This window comes from Pan troglodytes, chromosome 8, assembly GCF_028858775.2.
Source record: "Pan troglodytes isolate AG18354 chromosome 8, NHGRI_mPanTro3-v2.0_pri, whole genome shotgun sequence".
Classification (NCBI taxonomy): Eukaryota; Metazoa; Chordata; class Mammalia; order Primates; family Hominidae; genus Pan; species Pan troglodytes.
The window spans coordinates 101,001,762-101,023,291 of NC_072406.2; the positions used below are offsets into that span (position 1 = coordinate 101,001,762).

At 37.6% G+C, this 21,530-nt stretch overlaps 1 pseudogene; it reads right to left on the reverse strand.

The window, feature by feature from the left end:
* Positions 1-5,851: 5,851 nt before the first annotated feature.
* LOC100614939 (RCC1 and BTB domain-containing protein 2-like) lies at positions 5,852-21,238 on the reverse strand (annotated as a pseudogene).
* Between the last annotated feature and the right edge of the window lie 292 nt (positions 21,239-21,530).

The window sequence follows — 21,530 nt, forward strand, 5'->3', positions numbered from 1 at the left end:
TTACAACTTGTCCAAATCTCACAAACATAATATTCAGTAAAGGAAGATAAACATAAAATACATATTTTATTATACATTTTTATGTAGGCTAATTGATGGTTCTGAAAGCCTTAAAAAGCTTACTTTTAGGAGGAGAATCATGCCTTGGAGGACTCTAGGGTCCAGAAAAATGTCCTAATACTAGAGCTAGGTGCAGTCAGATTAATTATAATACATTTCATTATTTTGTCTGGAATACCAAGATGACTTCCAAGCAGGAATGGAGTCTAGCAACACTTTACTGATGGGGAACTTGGCCACAGACTTGTAATACAAATTTTTGGATATGTTGACAATGTTTCTCCTTATTTTTCTTACTTATACAAAGCAAGAAATTTGGCTCACAGCCTTGAAACAGACTTACCAGGTTCCTCCAGTTTCCCAAGCCTCAATATCTCATTGCTATTTTTAATAGGACAAGGTAAATAATAACATGAATGTTATTCAATACAAATTGATGTCAAATGTAAATTCTGACTCAGAACATTGGTGAATTTCTTTCAATCGGTATAATCAATCAGTTTCCGAGAGGCGAAGTCTCTCTGACGGCCTTTTTGAGACTCATTAACCAAAGAACAAGGCACGTGTTTCACCATCAGGGCTTTGTTCAACTTTGATCACCTCTGCATTCTCCTCTCATAGGAAGGTTACCCACATTTTCCAAGGTCTGGCCACAATACCACCATTTCTGAAACGTTTTGCCTGAACTATATGTTCTAGAATTACTGTTCCCTCTTCTAAATCACTTTTTTTTTTTGAGACAGGGTTTCACTCTTGTTGCCCAGGCTGGAGTGCAATGGTGCGATCTGAGCTCACTGCAACATCTGCCTCCTAGGTTCTAGCAATTCTCCTGCCTCAGCCTCCCAAGTAGCGGGGATTACAGGTGCCCATCACATGCCCAGCTAATTTTTTGTATTTTTAGTAGAGATAGGGTTTCACTATGTTGGCCAGGCTGATCTCGAACTCCTGATCTCAGGCGATGCACCCCACCTCGGCCTCTCAAAGTGCTGGGATTACAGGCATGAGCCACGGCGCCCAGCTTAAATCACTTTTTATTATGCTTCTGAATTATCTTTTTGGAGAGTTCTGTGTAAGTCTACTGCCCTAATAAATTTTAAGTAGCTTGAAAACAGAAGCATTTAAGATATAGAACTCTCCACTATCACACTAAATTCACTTTTGCTATTCCTTTATGGTCAACCACCACTACCACCATGACCAGCTCTCCTTGAACTTGATCCCTGACAACTTATCTGTTCTCCATTGCTATAATGTCTTATAAATAAAATCATGGAGTATTTGGCCTTGATATTGGCTTTTTTTACTCAGCATGATGTCCTTGAGATCTATCCAAGTTGTTGCATATATCAAGTTTGTTCCTCCTTATTGCTGAATAGCATTGCACGGTATGCATGCACCAGAGTTTGTTTAACTATTCACTCACTGAAAAACACGTGGGTTACTTCCAAGTTTTGGCTTTATCTTTTTGGTGTTTCACTGCTTAATGGCATGTCTTGAAAATAAAAAAAAAAAACAACACGCAGTTCAGATTCATTAATTTGACTTAATTGCAAGTCCCACCCAAAGCTAAATTTTCTGTGCTAATACCTTTTGTAATCTGTACACTGCCTCAAGGGAAAATGTTACTCAAGTCAGAGTTCCCATTGACTTGACTACACAATCCTTGATTCATATTTTAGTTTGGCATTTAGAGATTGCAAAACAGTGACGTGGTTCTCATTACATTTTAGAGTTCTAATGTGATTTAAGAAGTGCTTTGGAGTAGGGTGAAAACAGATTGCTAGTATTTATACCTTGATTGACTATGAAGTCCTTCCTCCAGCCGTTGTCAAGATGTGACATGTCTTTAGCTCTGTCAAAACCTCCATCAGCATCATCATATCTCCCACAGAGCCAAACCAAATAAAAATAATCACAGTAATAATAGTGTGCAATCATTAAAAATCTATGTGAAGTATTAATATAAAACACCAACGATTTTTAGTATATAGATATAAAAAGGTAAATTCTATAAAAACAGTACGCTTTCTATGGAATGCACCTTCAGGAAAGTTTCATCATTCTCCTGCATTCTATTTCCTATAAGATTGTCCATAAATTCCATTTATGGAGGAATTCTGGAGTCAAACCTTTCTTCTTTTTGTACCTTCTACACACATTGGCCATTTTAGTTGGTGTGTGAATTTCTTTCCTTATCAAAGCAGTCAACTTAGCTAAGAAAGATTATTTATTTGGGATATGATGTGGCCTTAATAAGCTTAATCAAAATAAGCACTTTTATGGTATTTGATAGCACAACAGGGTGACTATAGTCAATAATTTAATTGTACATTTAAAAATAACTAAGAGTATAATTGGATGGTTTGTAATACAAAGGACAAATGCTTGAGGTGATGAGTACCCTATTTACCCTGATGTGATTATATATTGTATGACTGTATCAAAGTATCTCATATATCCCATAAATATATACACCCACTATGTACCCCCACAAAAATTAAAAATTAAAAACAAAATAAGCACTTAAAAATACCTTCCACATCCTGCCACTCTACCCCTACCTCAAAGAAAAGATTCCCAAGGAAACTCTAGGTAATGAAAACCTGGTCATACAGTCTATGAAAGTACGACTTCAACAGTGTGTGGTTCAAGGAGTTCTGAACATTCAAAACAGAAGCAAACAAATTAGTATTGGGGTGAAGCCAAGGGAAAATTACTGACCACATACTCCACAAGACTTGTCTCAGGTGTACATGGAACCTGAGAATGTTTAATGTTATAATGAAATACGTATTCATATTACAAAGTTACGCGTGTATTTTAATAATTATAAAATGCAAATATCGTAAATATAGTGTGATACTCAATAACTTCAAGTGTATTTTTTGGCATTGGCATAATACATATGTGTATTTCCATAGTTATTTATATGTATCTAATTTTAACTTTGTTTTCCACTTTTTTGATATACCTGTTAGCCATTTGATGTTTCAAGTAATTTTTTTCACGAAGAAATATGTTTTAAATATTGTTTGCACCCTTGAGTGTCTGAGAATGTTTTTTGTTGCCTTAAAACAAAAGGTTAAAACATCTTTCTACCACAAAATTCTGTAGACATTTTTCTATTTTCTTCCAGAGTTTAGCATTACAACAGAAGTGTGTAAAGCCACCTTTGTTTTTATCTATTTGTAGGTAACCCGTTGTGGATTTTTAGAAAATAATTAACTTTCTGCTTATATACTTGTTTTATATTATTATAGTTTTGTTTTCATCTCTGTAATGAAATGAACTTAGCAAGCATATTTTTGCAAAGGTATCCCTTTTGATTTCAATTTTGCAGCGAACTCTTTCAATCTGCACTTACATGTTTCTTCAACCCAAGTTTTCTTCTATCATGCCTTCGAATATTGACGTCAATTCCTTTTCGTCCTTTGTTTTAATCTAGTCAATAATCTGTTACCTATATGTTTCTTCAATGTCTACCATCTTCTCTGTCAAAGATTATTTTTATTTCTTTGTCTTTTTCTCTGACCTGTGGGCTTGGTAATCAAGTCTTTCTCAGGATCACTAACGTACTTCTATGCAATTCTGTGCTTTACAGTCTCCAGTGTGTTTAATCATTTTTAGTTTTCTTTCAGTTTTTCTTTATCTTGTCCATCTTTCTTTATCCATCAAACTCCTGCATTTTTATTATGAACAATTGCAGACCTGCAAAACCATATAAAATACACTACACTGAACATCTATATTGACTACCAGGGTCTGGAAATTAAACATTACAAATGAAGTTTGTCTCACTGCATCAATTTTGGTATGTTTTTCCAGGATATTGTTTGTTTCACCTAAATTTATGTATCTTTCTATGTATGTATATTAATATATGTATTAAATTGTACATATCTATGCATATATTTCTGGATAGGTGTATGTAAAATATTACATATGAAAGCCACCTTTTTGACCTTTTTTCTTTTTATTTCATACCGTATTCTTTTTATTTCAATATATTCTTGTTTCTTATATTTTATTCTGAGTTTTTTAAAAAAAAATCTTAGCATTAGCTGTGCTAAAAAATGAAAGTACTCCCCAAAGAAGATGCAATATTTTTATCAGCTGCGATTCACATGTGGCCAGGCTTTAGTGGTAACCACATCCTTCCTGAGTGACCTTTGGAGATCATCCACCATCTCACCATAGGCTGGTAACCATATTTCTCAGCTTACTCCACGTGTTTTCTTCCCTTTCCAGAATGGGAAAACTTGTGATTGGAAGTCAGGTATCTTAATTTCTAAAAGCAAGGATCTATATCTGTTTAGTTCATTTGATTTTTGGAGGTTTATTTTGTTTTACCTTGAGCAAGTCACATTTTCGGGGCCTCATTGTCTTCCGCCATAAAACAAAATAATCTGATTAGATGATTTTTTTCTGTTATCTTCAAATAAGCACCTTATTATCAAATAGTTCAGCATCAGAACAAGATTCCTAATTCCAAAGGAGTTTTATTTACATAATATTATATTGTGAGATACATATTAGAAGAATCTGACACTATGTTCCATTCCAGTTTCTCTTTTGCAATTGAGTGACTTGTTTTGATCTAAAATGTATAAATTCTCATGCCTGTAATTCCAGCACTTTAGGAGGCCAAGGCAGGTGGATCATTTGAGGTCAGGAGTTCAAGACCACCCTGGCCAACATGATGAAACCCCACCTCTACTAAAAATACAAAAAATTAGCCAGGCATGGTGGTGCATGCCTGTAATCCCAGATACTTAGGAGGCTACAGCAGGAGAATTGCTTGAACCTGGGAGGCAAAGGTTGCAGTGAGCCAAGATTGCACTGCTGCACTCCAGTCTGGGTGACAGAGTGATACTCTCTCTAAATAAATAAATAAATAGTATAAATTTATCTCATTCTTATTAATGGTGCCCATGAAATGTAAGTATTAGTTCCTTTTCAGATAGTACTTTATAATTATACTACTGCCAGATTAAAAGACCTATTTTGTAGTGACATGAAAGCCAACTACAAGAAAAATACATAGTCTTTTTCACTTAGAGGCAAGTCCCTCAACACAGAGCAAAGTAAAGGACCTTATGTCATTATGTGAGCACATCAATACAGGGATTTCATTCAAAAATAATACTTCATACTCAATAATCCCATGTGAGAAATTAATGACTCAGAGTAAATAGAAAATCAAAATTAGCCCTTGGATCTTGGGCTATTTAATAGCCAAGGCCTTTTGGCGAATTGTAATTAATGCTCTAAATTAGCCACTATTTCTCAGAATCATGTACCAGAAGAATAAGAACTTCAATAATTACAGAGTATTTTAGATTTATTTTGTGCAAGTACTTCATCAAGTACTCCACAACTAAAGCTATTATCTGGGCGTACTGAAGATTTATAATAAATTGAGTGCCTATTATATGCAAGGCACCATGCTGGGTACTGACAATGTGGTAGGAACAGCACTCCTTATCAGGCTGTCTATGTGGTATCGCTGAATAACGGAATGTTTGGGCCAGAATAGCATATACTGAGACCAGGGTACAAAAGGTACCAACTTGAGTGACTCAAAAGAGGAAATGGTAAAGAAGGTATTTCATTTTTTTTCCTTGGCCTTAGTCACATCTGATCAGAGTATTCAATGCTTTCTACATAAACTCTGGATTTAGGAAGATGAAAATTACTCGCCACCATCCTTCTTTTGACAGACGCAAGTACTCAGCCAAATGTAACTCTTCAAACATAGTATCAATTCAAGAGAAATGATTATTTCTGGCTTTTGCAGGAGAAACAGAAAGGTTCAGAAACTCCTTTTCTGAAGATGGGATCCATTTTTAAAGGCTTTAACTCTGCTTTCTTTTCTGATAAAGTTCTTCAGGAGATCATAGTCCATTTATGCAAAGCCTGAAATTTGTTACTATAGTCAGATGGTTTATGCAAAACCTGAAGCAGAATTCTTCCAAATCCCAGGCGTCATACTTCACAACAGCCGAGAGCAGAGGGACTGCACTCTGCTCACGGATGCCTTGCTTGATTGTTGGCAGAGCTTTTTTCAAATGATTTTCTTTATAAAATGTAGCCAAATCTTGCAATCCTACTGCCTCCTCGGGAGAAAGACTGATGCTGTTTGTGTACAGGTATTCCAGGAAGGCCCAGTAAACAGAGTATGAAAATTCAGTCATTTCTACAATAACATCCTCATTACCTTCCAGCAATGAATGAACATGCTCACATACATCAAATTTTGAGGACTTTATGTGCATAAATGTACTTTCCACTGACCACAAATTTCAAGACTGCAGTGTCCAGGTTGTCAAATTCCCTCTTCAGTAACTCGGCCACTGCGAGGGTGGTCATCAGGTTCCACAGAGAGGAGGCGCCATGGATGGCAGGAGCAGCAAAGCAGATGAATGTGTCATCAGTGCAGACGTGGGTGAGGTGAGGCAAGATCATCAACTGGCCCTGGCCCCACATGTACACACGCCCACCCTGGATCTTGGCAGCAGATGTGTGGGAAGAGTGACAGACTGCAATCTCTATAATCCTGTCCTTTTCCACAATGACAAAGGTAGGATAGGAATGGTTGCTTTTATTGCCAGTGCCCAACTGCCCATAATTGGCACCCCAAGCATATACTTGGCCTTCATCTGTTAATACTAATGTATGTCTGTAGGTGCAAGTAGCCTCCCCAGTGTCTACCGCCACCATGGAGCACACCTGCCCACATGCTGTGTTCACAGCCTCTTTATTCCGTAAGCAGCCAGTGACTCCCTGAGCGATTGGCTGATTAACTGTTGATCCATATCTTACATGCCTAGAGTTACTATAACCCCAGGCAAATACCTCTCCATCAGATATTAGTGCCAAAGAATGGTGAGACCCATAGGCAACTTCAATGACTTGTTTGACAAATTCGTAGAGAAACCATGATTAGTTGTCCCAGATCGCAGCTGGCTATACACGTTATGGCCCCCAAGTAAAGACTTCTTCTTCTATTGCAAGGACAATGTGTATACTACTCCCACAGCTAAGGCTGGCTATCTTTTTGCCACTTAAAGAATCCAGTCTCCGAGGTTTGATGGTGCTCTGGATGTTACCTATCCTCAAACAGCCACAGCAGTTTGTGCCAGGATATTATTGTAGGATATAAAACTTCATGACCAGCACTGCCAAAGACAAAGGTGATGAATTAACTGCAGTTCTCCCACTTTCCCACATCTAACTTATTCAAAGATGACCGAGTAGCCTGTATGGCTTTTGGGGATTTCCTACCATTATAACATTTTATATGTAATAAAGTAATTTTATTGCTGATTCTGTGAATCCATTCATGTATTTTATGAAACTTTGCCACTGTCTTCCTAGAGAAGATGAAGTTCTTCCATATGGACTCAGTCTTGGGAAGTTCCTTGGTCAACTTTTCTCTGGGATTGGAAAGTTCCAAATCACTGTGAAGAGCAGACTTCTCAATTCTCAGCTCCACTGAAGAATATATGATCTGCTAAGCTGATGGTTACAAATTTCTGGAGCCCAGTATTCAGTCATCTTTAATCCTGTCCCTTTTAGTTCCTTTGTAAAGTTGTCTTCTAGAGCAAAGTTAATGTGACTCAGTACAGCCTGAGCCATGTCCACTCTGCCTCCTGGATCACTGTTACTGCTTGGATGATTTTAACTTAAACATGAATGAGTCTAGCTACATACTGTTCTGTCCAATACAGTAGCCACTAGCCACATGTGGCTATATTAATTTAAATTCTAATTAATTCAAATCAAATAAAATAAATTTAGTCCTCAGTCTTAGTCACATTTTATGTGCTTGATACCACATTTAACTAGTGGTTACTGCACACATATGAAGTATTTCCATCAGCGCTGTCTGTTGGACAGCTCTGGATAAAGCCCTAGGAAAAAGCTGCTGAGTGAGACTGGATAAGTTCTAGCTGAAGCTGGACATATTGACACGGAGCTCGATTAGTTCGATTAGTTCAATTAGTTCCAGACTGGGAGAATCACTTCAGACCAAAGCTGCTGAAATCAGTTTATTGCAGGGCAAGCTTATCAACATTGCAACCAGACAGCACTTGAAGAAAACGTCTGCTACTTACAGGCTATATGATCTCAGGCAAGTAAGACTCAGCTTGCACTTCTGAAAAATGAAAGTAAGAAAACCAGCCTCATTGCTTTAGCAGTTTTAGCATTAATCGTATAGTAGCATGTATGCAGTCCCAAGTGTAGTGTCTGGCAAGTAGTTGGTACTCAGGAAAACTTCCTAATACTGAAAATACCATCAGGAAAAAAACCTAAAGTGTTGGTAATAATGAGGCCCCCACCCTAAATGCTTCTTGAGAAAATTCTTGGCAAAGTTTCTGAAGAAAAACTGTCTTCACCATGAAGAGTTTCCTGATCCTCCCTATTCTCACTCTATTCCATCCCCTGCTTCCAACTAAAAGGATCACCTCTCTGTCTAAACTCCACAGCACTGTATTGTTCCTTTTCCTATGAACCCATCCCTTTTCTACCTTTAACTGCCCTGACTTGTAGTCCTCTACCAGAAAGGGGCTCACACCTGTATTGCAGGGACTTGCCTTTTCCTCTCAGCAAATCTTGGAAGGAGATTTGCATATAGCCAATGACCAATACATAATGTCCCAGAGATTTGCCATTGTCAATTTTCATTCTTCATGAATAAAAGGGATAGTACCTCTCCCTGTCTTGCTGGCTCACCCTCTACCCCTGTAAAGAATCAACTGTCAAAAGAAGCAGAAAGAAAATAGCATCACATTCCTCAAGAGAGGCCTCATGCAGAGCTAAGGGAGGGAGCATAGTCATCCCCAAACAACATGACTCTTCCCTAATCTTAATAGGGCAGTATTCTCCTATGGCAATATTTCCCAAACGCTAGTCATTCACATTCTTCATTCACAATGTTTGCAAAATCTGCATGCTACCAATAATATTGTTTGCTTAAAAGTCTCAAAATTAATTCACTATTTCACTTTTTAAAAGAAATTTTATGCAGCTATAGTGTAAATGAGAAAAAAATAAAATATCATTTACCAAAACTTGAAGGTAACCATAACATAATAAAAAGTAGATGACTGATAATAAAGTAGATAGATGCCATGCCTAGCCAGTGCACCTGAGTTTAATATCTGCCTTCTTTTTGTTAAATGCATGCTCTTTGTTTGAAAGGGAGATTAGCAAGTGCTAGAAACAATGCCATAAGCAAAAGCTAGACTTCTTCCTTGATGTGCTCAGAAGACTGAAGGAAACTTGATAGGGAGACTGTAATAAGATAGGATGAATAATGGCCCCCAATGATGTCCATATTCTAATCTCAGGAGCCTGTGAATATGTTACCTTATATGGCAAAAGGAACTTTGCATATGTCATTAAGTTGGGATCTTGAAGTAAGGAGATCATGCTGGGTCATCTGGTTAGGCCCAGTGTAATCACAAGGGCCCTTATAGGAGAGAGGCAAGTAGGCCAAAGTTAGAAAAAGGAGATGTTACAATGGACCCAAGGTTGGAGTGATGTGCTAGGGGCCAAGGAATGGAGGCAGTCTCTAGTAGCTAGAAGTAAAAAAGGCAAGGAAGTGGGTTCTTCTCTGGTCTCCAGAGGAATATAGCCCTACCAACACCTTGATCTTAGAATTATGACCTCCAGAAGGTAAGAGAATAAATTTATGTGCTTTTTAAGCCACTGAGTTTGTGGAAATTTGTTACGGCAGCAAGAAGAAACTAATAACAGAGACTGATTGGCATACTATGTTATTCAAGGTCACGTAATACCATGTTCATCTATCATCTAAAACCTTCCACAGCCCCAGTGATGTACACCTACACATCGGGACACTGCCTAATGAATTCCCACTAGGCAGACACGGAAAATGGTATCCATAAATTAAAGCAGCTACAGAAGAATTTAGGCCTGAGGCAGCGAAGCTGGTTGCTAAGGTGATGGCTGATTATAGGGAAAGCTCTGCATGGTCAATGTCCTGTTTCCTCCACTACTTTGGCTTTCCTTTATAATATAGCATCTGACCTGAGGAAAAGCCATTCCAGAATCAGCCCTCCTTCAACAAATGGACTCTGCATTTAGGTAGGTCATGCCCGTGGCTCTTTCCACTCCTAAATTGAACTATTGTTCTCTTAGATGAAAATAGACTTGGCAATACTTTCTTAAATTAAATAAAAACTTACTGTATTTTGTCTAATTATAAAAATAAGATGTGTTTATTATAGCCATTTTAGAAAATAGAAACTAACAAAAATGATAATTTCCTTTTCACCCAGAGAAACCTACTTGGTTAATATTTTGATAGATTTCTCTCTGGTCCCATTTCTGTTCATGTCCATTTGTAATTGGAAAAGTATTCAATAAGTATTATTTAGCAGCCTTCGTTTTCTCTGTTAAAACATATTATGAACACTTTTGTACTACCTATAATATACCTCTATAATATTTTTGTAATGACTGAATATTTTGTTGTAAACACGAATTATAATTTCTATAACCAGTTCACTCACATGACTATTTATGCTATTTCCAATTTTTCACTATTTTCTTATAAATATTTTGGTTCAGCACAGATGGCTCCTAAAAATAAATTTATGAATTAGGAGTATTTACATTTTTTACACACATTGCCAAATTTCCCATGAGGGAGTTATACAAATTTATCTATAAATAAGAATAATTTTAAAGGGAATTAATCGCAAATTTGAGTAAATATTAAAGAAGGAAATAAGTGGTAAACTTTTTTGGGGGAAAGAAAGAAAACCTTTTATTTTGTATTCATGTGTTAAGCAAGAGAATCTGCTTGCCTGTTTGCCTTCCTCTTGACCTAACAATCTACTGGAGAAAGAGGCAAGAAAGAGATGCATGGAAATGGAGTAACTTCTTAAAGGGGAAAAATAAGTGAGATTTTTTTTTTTCCTAGAACAGTTAGATGAAAAACACTGTCAGGGCCAGGCACAGTGGCTCACACCTGTAATCGCAGCACTGTGGAAGGCCAAGGCAGGCAGATCGCTCGAGACCAGAAGTTTGAGGCCAGCCTCCTGGGCTCAAGGAGCAACATGGCAAAACCTGTCTCTGCAAAAAAACACAAAAATTAGACAGGCATGGTTTCATGCACCTGCAGTCCTAGCTACTTGGGAGGCTGAAGTGGAAGGATCACATGAATGTGAGAGATTGAGGCTGTAGTGAGCCGTGATCACACCACTGCTCCAGCCTGCGCAACAGAGCAAGACCCTGTCTAAAAAAAATTTAAAAATACAGTAAAATAAAAACAAAAACACTAGTCGTATCAGTGTTTTGGGGTGTCAGATAGGTTTTGTGGATGGACAAACCTCATTATGGCAAAATGTAGAAAGTCTTTTAGGCCTGCCTATTTCAAAATTATCTTGGTACATAGCCAACCAACAATAGATCTGATGATTTAATCAATACAGAGACTCAATCTCTATAGCCTTAAAGTACATTTCTGCTTTGGCTGTCTACACAAATTGCTACATAGAGAACATCCAAATTACTCACTTGCTAAGTATTGATGTGGCAAAGCCCATGGCATCCACAGTAGCTGAGTACTAGTTCAGCTGGAGCTAAACCCAGCCCAGTAAAGTGTAATTACTACAGAGCATGGTCTACTGTTGAGATTGCCTGTTGCAGCCTTCTTTTATATTAATATTTTAACTGAAAAATGAGATAGAAGATTTCTAAGTAATCAGCTTCACTTCTAATTTTTTCTATCTCAAGCCTACAAACTGATATTCATCCTAATAATAACAATAAATAGCAACAACATCTTAAGTAGCTTCTGTACGCCAGATGCCATGCTGTGCAACTCACACCTATATTTTACTTAGGCTTTACAACAGTGCTGTGAGGAAGATGCTGTTATTATTAGTCATTTATGAGTGAGCAATCTGAAAATAGAAATGTGTCCAAGGGCCCACAGCTGGTGACAGGCAGAGCTGGAATTTGAACCCAGGTCTGTTGAACTCCACCCTTCTCTATTTTTTTTTTCTGTAGGTGAGAAACTTTTTTTTTTCCAGAGGACTGTTTATTGGATTTTTAAAAATTATACTTTAAGTTCTAGGGTACAGGTGCACAACGTGCAGGTTTGTTACATATGTATACATGTGCCATGTTGGTAGCAAACTATCGCAAGGACAAAAAACCAAACACTGCATGTTCTCACTCATAGGTGGGAATTGAACAATGAGAACACTCAGACACAGGAAGGGGAACTCTACTGTATCTTGTAAGTGAGACTCCCTGCTAGGTGACCCTGTGGCTTTAAGGCTTCGTCTGGGATTCCCAGGCCCCAAACCAAGTCTGCACATCTTTGTGCCTGCCCCTCTAGTGGCCCTGGGAAAAAAGTTTTAAAGAAATCCAATGACAGCTGGAGTCTTTTCTGATCCCTGATTGTCCCATCTTTCCTTAGGTATATTACAGGTTTGAAGGGGTGGGAGAGGGGGAAACAATTTTCTTCTATATCGTTAAGGGCGTTGTTTTTTTAAATTGTCTATAAAGTTTCTGGATTTTTTTGTTGTGTGTTTTGATTTATTTTGTTTGGTATGTATTAATGTGATTAAGAATAGGCTCCATTTCCTCTGTTGGAAAGATATGCCAGACATCACAGACAATCAAATAAACACTCTAGGTCAGGAAACTTTGGGGGAAAACTTTTGGGAATGATATATGTCAACATTAGCAGTTCAAGGTAGGCAACATGCTGATATGTTCTGGAAATGGAGCTGAGACTCCCAAGGCCTCAATCCAAAAGCCAGAATGCGTAAGGAGAGGCAATCTCTGAATACAGAGACACTTACCATTTACTTCTTTTAAAGGGCTGGGATGTCTCCTGAATGCTATGAGGTGCTTGAAAGGGCCTCTTCTTACCCTACTTGCTCTCTCTCATCTCTTCATTTCCTTCTGCCCCTTGCTTGCCTTAGCCTCCATCATGCCGAAGCTGATCTTAATTTGGGCAAGTTGTTTCCCTTTTCTTGGTCTGAGTTTACTCATCTGATCTGCCAGGGGTTTGTCAGCCTCAACACCACATAGTCCTGTGATGTGATAACTTTAAAAATCAGAGCAGGACAAAAGCAGAGTTGCACAACCTTGCCCTTCTGCCCCACACCAGCCAGGGAAACCGCAATGCCTGCCACTTCAGTGTCTGGGTGATTCTCTCATCATATAGTTCCCCTCTTCCTCCATAAAGGTTTGTGGTGCTCTCTGCTGCTTGCTGGCTGATCCTAAACCCTAAATTTGGAAGCCGCACAAGCCTGACTCCCCTCTAAGTGCTCCAGGACTAAAATAATTCCCAGCCATTTCTCTACTTCCTACTTCAAATTCGCAAAGGCTGAAAATACAAGTAGATATTTTCTAATTTTTTAAAAGGATCTAGATATAATGTCAGAGGAGAGAAGGATTATAGAAACCAACTTATCCAGGGACATATTTAGAAGCAAATCTTTTCAAACAAAAAATGTTGCAGAGGCTTCAACACATATAAAGTAAATGAGTAGCAGTACTATACATTTATCATATAAAATTCAAATTTATGACCTTCACATATCATGAAGTACAGTGATAAGGGTGACACTACTTCAGTGATCCCCAAAATTAGAAATGGTATTACAAATAACAGAACTTTGGTTATATCTGCCTAGACTTACCCAGTAGTGCTTTGTTTTATTTGGCTATATGATATGATAGAATCTGCACAGATAAGTAGTTGAAGTCATAGTTGTTTTTAAACAAACATTTTAAACAACTTCAATTATCTTGTATAAGATAGCAAAGCAAGTTTTACTTGAAAGTTCTAGCAAGTTAGTGAATATGTGGCCACTGATGTTTTCCAATTTGATAATATAATATACAATTTTTGGGATTAAAAGTGAAGCAAAATGCATCTATGTGCAGCATTAGGTGATTCACAGCATTTTCCAATTGGAATTCTGCAGACCAAATCCATGTGATCCTATTCTCTAGGCTTTGCTATATTTGTTAAATGCAAGCTGGTTTTACGATGCTTAATTAATATTTAAATTCACTTTGAGATCAAAGAAAACTGAACCAACATAAACTATCATTAGCTGTCACAGAAACGAGTAACTGGCATGGTTGTGTCTTCAATCCCTGTAGTTTCTCCTTACACATTTTAAAACCTCAAAGAGGTCATGGTTAGTATGAGTCACCATTTTACTACATTTTTGATGCGGTGAATATAGGAAAATCTTTAACCCTAAAAACACTAGTCTTCTTTCACTTTCTTATTTTTATTTTTAACTTCTTCACTATCCTACTGCTGACATGAATCTTTCAGTTTCTGAGACCAAATTCCTCTCTGGAGAAAGAAGCCAAGCTGGGAGAATTTGTAGTACGGGGATTAGAGCTTCTCTTCCTGCAGGTAGCATGCCTGTGAGTGTGGCACAGCACTGGCTCCCAAACTCAGCTCACCCTCAGAATCATTTGGTTCACCTCATGAAAATACAAAGTCCTAGGCCCCAAACCCGGAATATTTGCTTCCGTGGGTCTGGAGCAGGACCTGAAATCATTACCATTAATTTGGTGCTTCTGATGATTCTGTGTCTGTTTTTTTTTTTTAATATGAAAGGTAAAGTCATAGTTGAAAATTTGTTTCCACTTGGCATGACTAAAACCGGTGCTTTGAAAAGAACACACAATTATGATATGCAGTTGCTATCCAGAGGATTCAATGTCTGTTCTAGAGTTGGTGAGAATGAAAAATTTCAGTGTCATGAAGAACAGGGAGCATCTCATAGAAATGAAGTAACATTGCTCCTGAGACAATGAGAAAAGCTCACATCTTTTTCTCACCTGGAAAATGGACATCTACTAACTCACAATGGCAAGCTTATATGCAAACAACTTTTGGAAGATTTATCAACAGATACTAAAGGCTAATAATTTTAAATACCTTAAAAAACATGTTTGAATACCTTAATTAAGTAATTTTTTTTATGAACAGTATTTATATACTGTGATGATTCCAAGATTTCTCAACCTCAGCACGATTGACATTTTAGGACAGATAATTTCTTGTGAGGGGCCTGTCTTGTGCATTTTAGGATGTTTAGCAACATCCTTGGCTTCTACCACTAGATGCCAGCAGCACTCTCCTAGTAATTACAACCAGACGTTTCTCCAGACATTGCCAAATATTCCTTGGCAGGGCAGACTTGCTCCCAGTTATAAAGCACCCCTCTAGAAAAATCACATAATCTCTCTGGGGCTTCACATTTCTGTAATGTAAGATCAGGTAGTAAAGCAGCATTCATAGCAGCAGAATCAGAAAAGACGAATACAGGTAAAATTAAATAACTGGTTAGAAAAAGAATAATTCAGACTTAATGCCAACCCATAAAGAAAAATAAATCTCAAATGGTCTCGAATTTCAAATGAAAAAAGAAGTTAAAATATTGAGAAAATATAAAGAATATATTTTACAGCCTTAGGGTAAAGAAGACTTGCCTAAGAAAAACAGAAAACGTGGAAGCTAAAATTGAAAACCCCAAAAGACTTAACTCTATAACATTTTACCACTTCTCTATGATGAAATAATAACTAAAGAAAGGCAAAACATGTAAACTTTTAAAAAATAGAAAAAGAAAAAAATATCTGTAACATTTATAACTGAAGATCAATATTCATAATAAAGAAAAAGCCCAAGCAAATCATTAAAAAAATTAAAAATAAATGGAAAACAGGTTAACAATTTGAAAAAGCAATTCCTAACTAAAAATTAAATAGCCAAAATACATTTAAAAATTTCAGTCTCATTATAACTCAGAAAAATACAAACTAAAACTTCAATGAGATATCATTTTGATCCTATCATATTGGCAAAGTTAAAAATACTTGTGAAAATTAAAAAGAATTGATGAAAGAAAGCAGGAGAAACAGCCATGTTCATGCCCTATTATGTTACATTGGTTCAATCTTTTAAGGGTCAATTTTGCAGTAGCTGTCAAAATGTAGACTGTGCATGACCTTTCACCTAGTGTTCTACCTCTATACATCTAGTCTATAAAAAAAAAAACAGTTTCATACAAGGATTACTTGCTACAGTATTGCTTTTAATAGCTAAACATTGCAAGCCAACTAAGGGCTATGATTGACACATCATCATATAGTGATACATTCATATAAGGTAGCTTTATGCAGTAGTTAAATAAGCCATATTTAACATATTGAAAGGAAAAGGATTTTGGATGACAATATTTCAGAACTGCATATAAATATTAAATATAGACATATTTTAATAATCTATATAGTTATATATGTTTATCTGTCTGTATATAAAATTTTGTGTATATCTATGCACATAACAATCTCTTGAAACATTCACATCAAACTGTTAACAGAAATTAATTTCAGGGAGAAAAGTATTTTGTCCATATTATTGTATGTATTTTATAGTGTTTGAAGTTTTACCACAAACACGTATTTTATAATTTGTAATTATATAATTTTAAAATAAATAAATGAGGATATTGAATTAAATGATTTCTGAAATCTATGACTTCAGCCCTAACAGACTGTGATTTAATTAATTCTGGTTTAGAAATAACATGGAAAATTTAGGCTGGGCACAGTGGCTCACACCTATAATCCCAACACTTTGGGAGGCTAGCGCAGGAGGATCGCTTGAGCTCAAGAGTTTGAGGCCAGCCTGGGCAACATGGTAAAACTGTTTTTACAGAAAATACAAAAATTACCTGGGCATGGTGGCGTGTGCCTGTGGTCCCAGATACTTAGGTGGCTGAGGTGGGAGGATTGCTCGAGCCCAGGAGGTTGAGGCTGCAGTGAGCCATGATGGTGCCATTGCACTCCAGATTGGATGACACAATGAAACTGTCTCTTAAAAAAAAAAAGAAAGAAAGAAAGAAAAAAAAAAGAAAGAAAATTTAAGCTACCATAACTGTGTTCATACGACAAATTCCTTTAAGAAGGAAAAGAAGAGGGGAAAGGCATTACAATTCTTTAAGCCCCTGCTATATGCTTGTTCCATGTGGCGTAGATTTACGCATTGATCCTCACAGCACCTTATTTTCATGTTAGATTAACTGAGGCTCGGAGAGGTTAAGTGGCCTGACCAAGATCATTGGCTCAGAAAGGGAAGGAGCCAGGATTCACACTTGAATCAGTCTGTGGGAAATATTATTGCTGCTCTACAGCAGATGTTTTGTAGTTTCATGAGTTGATGGAGAAACTCTGGTTTATCTTATAAACCTCAAGGCAGACAGCAAGAGGCCATGGTGGAGAAGCAACTGTCCAGTAGCATAACCATTACAACCTGCAGGAAGTAAAATTGCTGAGATGTGGTGGATGCTTATTCTGCACCAGGTCCTGCATTCATACCACACTTAACTCTCACAGCAACCTTAAGAGGGAGGTACCATACTGTTACCATTTTGCAAATGAGGATGCAGGCTCAGCAAAGGTAGAAAAGTTGCCCAAAGTCACATATATAGAAAGTAGTGGAGCTATTGGTCTGACTCCTCATCCTATGTTAATTACTGGATACACAGAATAGGGTAGAAATTATTGGCTGCTAGCTGGACTTTCAAAAAAGAACCTTAAAACTGTAAGATGGTAGGTCTTTAAGCAATTCGTAGGCTAATGCCCAGAGTCAGAGATAAGGTTGTTTGCTTACTTTGATATGGAATGGCTTGTAATATTTCAACACTGGAGTATAGTATATGAAGAACAATTACATGTTGATTGATGTAGCTAAGATACCAATTAGAGTCTAAGAGCACATGCAGGCATGTCTGACAAACTGGGAGGGCAAGTAATCCAAACACTCTGAAGACCATTTGCCTGAAGACCTTGGGATATCTTATGAGATAACTCATGTTAAGAGAAGGAGTGGAACATAAGCTTGACTCAGTACAACAGTTTTGGTCATTATTATAGACTGGTTCTCACAAAAGCATTGACTCTTACTTTCAGATTGCTTCCATAGCACAGCCCCACACTAAACGGTGTAGTTTTCAAAACCTGAAAGAATAGTTTTAATAAAACTCAGTAACTCAGTCCAACACTGGGGTAGAACAGCACTATCTTGAAAGCCCTCTAACCTGTAACTCAAACAGAAAACATTCTGCCGCCAGTTTCTTTGCTAAAACATAGCAAGAGTCCAGTTTCCAACAAGTTCCTCATCTCCATCTGAGACCACCTCAGCCTGGATTTCATTGTCCATATCACTATTAGCCTTTTGGTCAAAGCCATTCAACAAGTCTCTAGGAAGTTCCAAAATTTCCCACATTTTCCTGTCTTCTGAGCCCTCCAAACTATTCCAACCCCTGCCTGTTACCCGGTTCCAAAGTTGCTTCCACATTTTCAGGTATCTTTTCAGCAGCGCCCCGCTCTACTGGTGCCAATTTACTGTATTAGTCCATTTTCACGCTGCTGATAAACACATACCCAAGAATGGGCAATTTACAAAAGAAAGAGGTTTACTGGACTTACAGCTCCCCGTGGCTTGGGAGGCCTGAAAGGCTGTCTTGAATGGCGGCAGACAAGAGAAAAGAGCTTACGCACGGAAACTTCTGTTTTTAAAACCATCAGATCTCATGAGACTTATTCACTATCACGAGAACAGCAGAGGAAAGACCTGCTCCCATGATTCAATTACCTCCCACCAGGTTCGTCCAATGACATGTGGGAATTGTGGGAGCTACAATGCAAGATGAGATTTGGGTGAGGACACAGCCAAACCATATCAAAGCCCAACTGCTCTGCAGAAGAAATGCAAGAGGACCATGCGTCCCTTGAAAAATTATGAAATTTAGCAAGGAGATGCAAATGTACATATTTCTGAGGAGACAGTCTTGTTTTTGTCAGCATCTCAAAACATTATGTAACTTAAAAATGTTTAGAAACAATTGTTGGAATTTTGATTTTTATGTATTCTAAAGCCAAATAAATGTGGGGAAAAGTATATTTCAGTGCATACATATTACCGGGGATACTCACAAACGGTGGTCATAAATTGGGTCACATTAATAGTACATTCTGATTCTTGAATCCTCACTTGAACCAGGATTTGTAGAAGCTCTAATTTTTTTTTTTTTTACTATTTCATTAATTTTTGAGAGGAATAATTTCTCATGTCCAAATAGAGTTAATCCTTGATAGTTTGACCTCATATCCAAAAGACGAAGGAAAATGTTATGGTTTTACACCTCATGGTTCAAATGAAATGTAAAAGGGACTTACTTACTAAGCCAATTTGAGGTGCGCTTTACTGGGTACCGTGTATAAAGGGTGGAAGTTTCTGAGGCTGATTTTGACACGTACTCTTTTCTCCCACCCCTTTCCTTCAGGTTAGGGAATGTTTTTGTTTTTACAGTTTCAAGCCTTTTTTTTTTTTCCTTATTCTTGTGTTATTGTTTTTATTTTGTACCATTTTATTGGTTTGGTTGATTTTTTAGCTGTTTTGGTTTTTACAGTTTTTACACATGGTATATGAATGTGTAGGGCCACAGGTTGATTTTCATTCACTTTTTTATTAGAAAGCTTTTTCTTAATGTTTATTCTACTTGACCTGTTGCTTTTCTGTATTTTAATATTAATTTATAGATAGTGTACATTAAGGGAGATCAATTTTCTTCACTTTAAGAAATCCAGATACTTCAGATCCTACTTCTTTATGTACTCAGATGACAAAAATCCGTTTTCTAAGGTCACAGAGTTCCTGAATAGAAGCCTCTAAAGAGAAATCTCTCAAGATCAGCACCTTGAAGTGGGCAGACACACTGGCACACTTGGACTCTCATCTCTCTCTCTTTTTTTTTTTTCTGAGATAGAGTTTCACTCTTGTTGCCCAGGCTGGAGTGTAGTGGCAGGATCTCGGCTCATTGCAACCTCTTCCTTCTGGTTTCAAGCGATTCTCCTGCCTCAGCCTCCCAAATAGCTGGGATTACAGGCGACCTCCACCACTCCCGGCTAATTTTTGTATTTTTAGTAGAGACAGGGTTTCACCATGTTGGCCAGGCTGGTCTCAAACTCCTGACCTCATGATCCACCTGCCTCAGCCTCCCAAAGTGCTGGGATTACAGGTGTGAGCCACCACACCCGGCCCCCTCCCATCTCTTTTATCATGTTTCTGATGCTCTCCATGGGCTGGGGATTGCTAAGGTGGTAAGGGTGTTGTAAAATTCTGCAGTGGGGAAGAACTGCACTTATTTAATATTTGCTCAAAATGTCGCTCTTTGAGCTGACTTGGGAAGTGACTTTGCCTGCTTCCAAAATGACAGTTATGAGTTTATAAAGTTCCCCAGGAATTTGAGAGCCAAATTTAATTATATTTTCTCTGCAGTATACTCAGTACCCAAGGCTGCAGCTGCAGAAAGCTAAAAAATAAAAGGAATAAAATAAAAAGGAATGGGTGGGGGATTGAACCAATCAGTTTATTGCCATAAACTCTCTCCTAAAAAAGTCTCTGCAGTATTCACAAGCATATTAATCTAATGCGGGAGTTGATCTTACCTGAACATCTTACAGCAAAGTAATAGTAGATTGAGTAGATGGTATCTGTCAAACTCATAATGACATCATTGGGAATTATTCTGAATTTTAAATCCAGAAGATAACTTTTTAAAAAGACAGTTCACAGAGATTGATGTAATTGCTTCCTGTTAGTAGGTTAGGCTTCATCTTTGATGGAGAAGAGGACATCGAAGTGTTATATATTTTCCCATGTAGTCATAATGCTAAACAGCGAATTGAAATATCTGAATCTCAGTTCTGGCCTTGCCACAGTCTAGCCAGGCAATGTGGGGCAAGTCATTTAATGTGTCTTCACATTTCTGAAAATGAAAGCTGAATGAGATCTTTTTTTCTGGCTATATAATATTTACAAATCCTAAAATGTCAGTGATGGGAGCCCATATTCTTTTCTGAAATCTCATCTTGCCTACCTTGAGGGAGAACTCATGGGGTGCTGAAGACACAGGGCTCTGCAGAGTGTTGGATAAGTGTTTTCTCTGCTCTTCTAATTAGGTCAAATGGCTCCTCTAGCTGGCATCAGATTAACTGTGTTAGTGACATTCACACTGGTCCAGATAAGGATGCAGACTTACCTCTTCACACCCATGCAACCAGCCCAAAGTGGAGGAGGCTGAGTCATGTGGGAAGATATGTTCTGACAGACTTATCTTTCTGGTTTCAGCATCTGGCTCCTTCACCCACCACATTCCAAAAGTCTGCATATTGGTGTGGCTGCTGTTAGCTCAGCCCTGAAGAATTGATGTAATAGAGAAATATTTCACTTTAAGTAATTTTTTTAACTTTTAACACATTCTTTACTTAGAATGGCAAATAAATCAACCCTCCTGACCTGCTCAATCATTAGTATGCTAAGGGATTGTTCACATTTGCCTCACAGTCAGTTGAACTGGGACATTTAGTTCATGAAAATA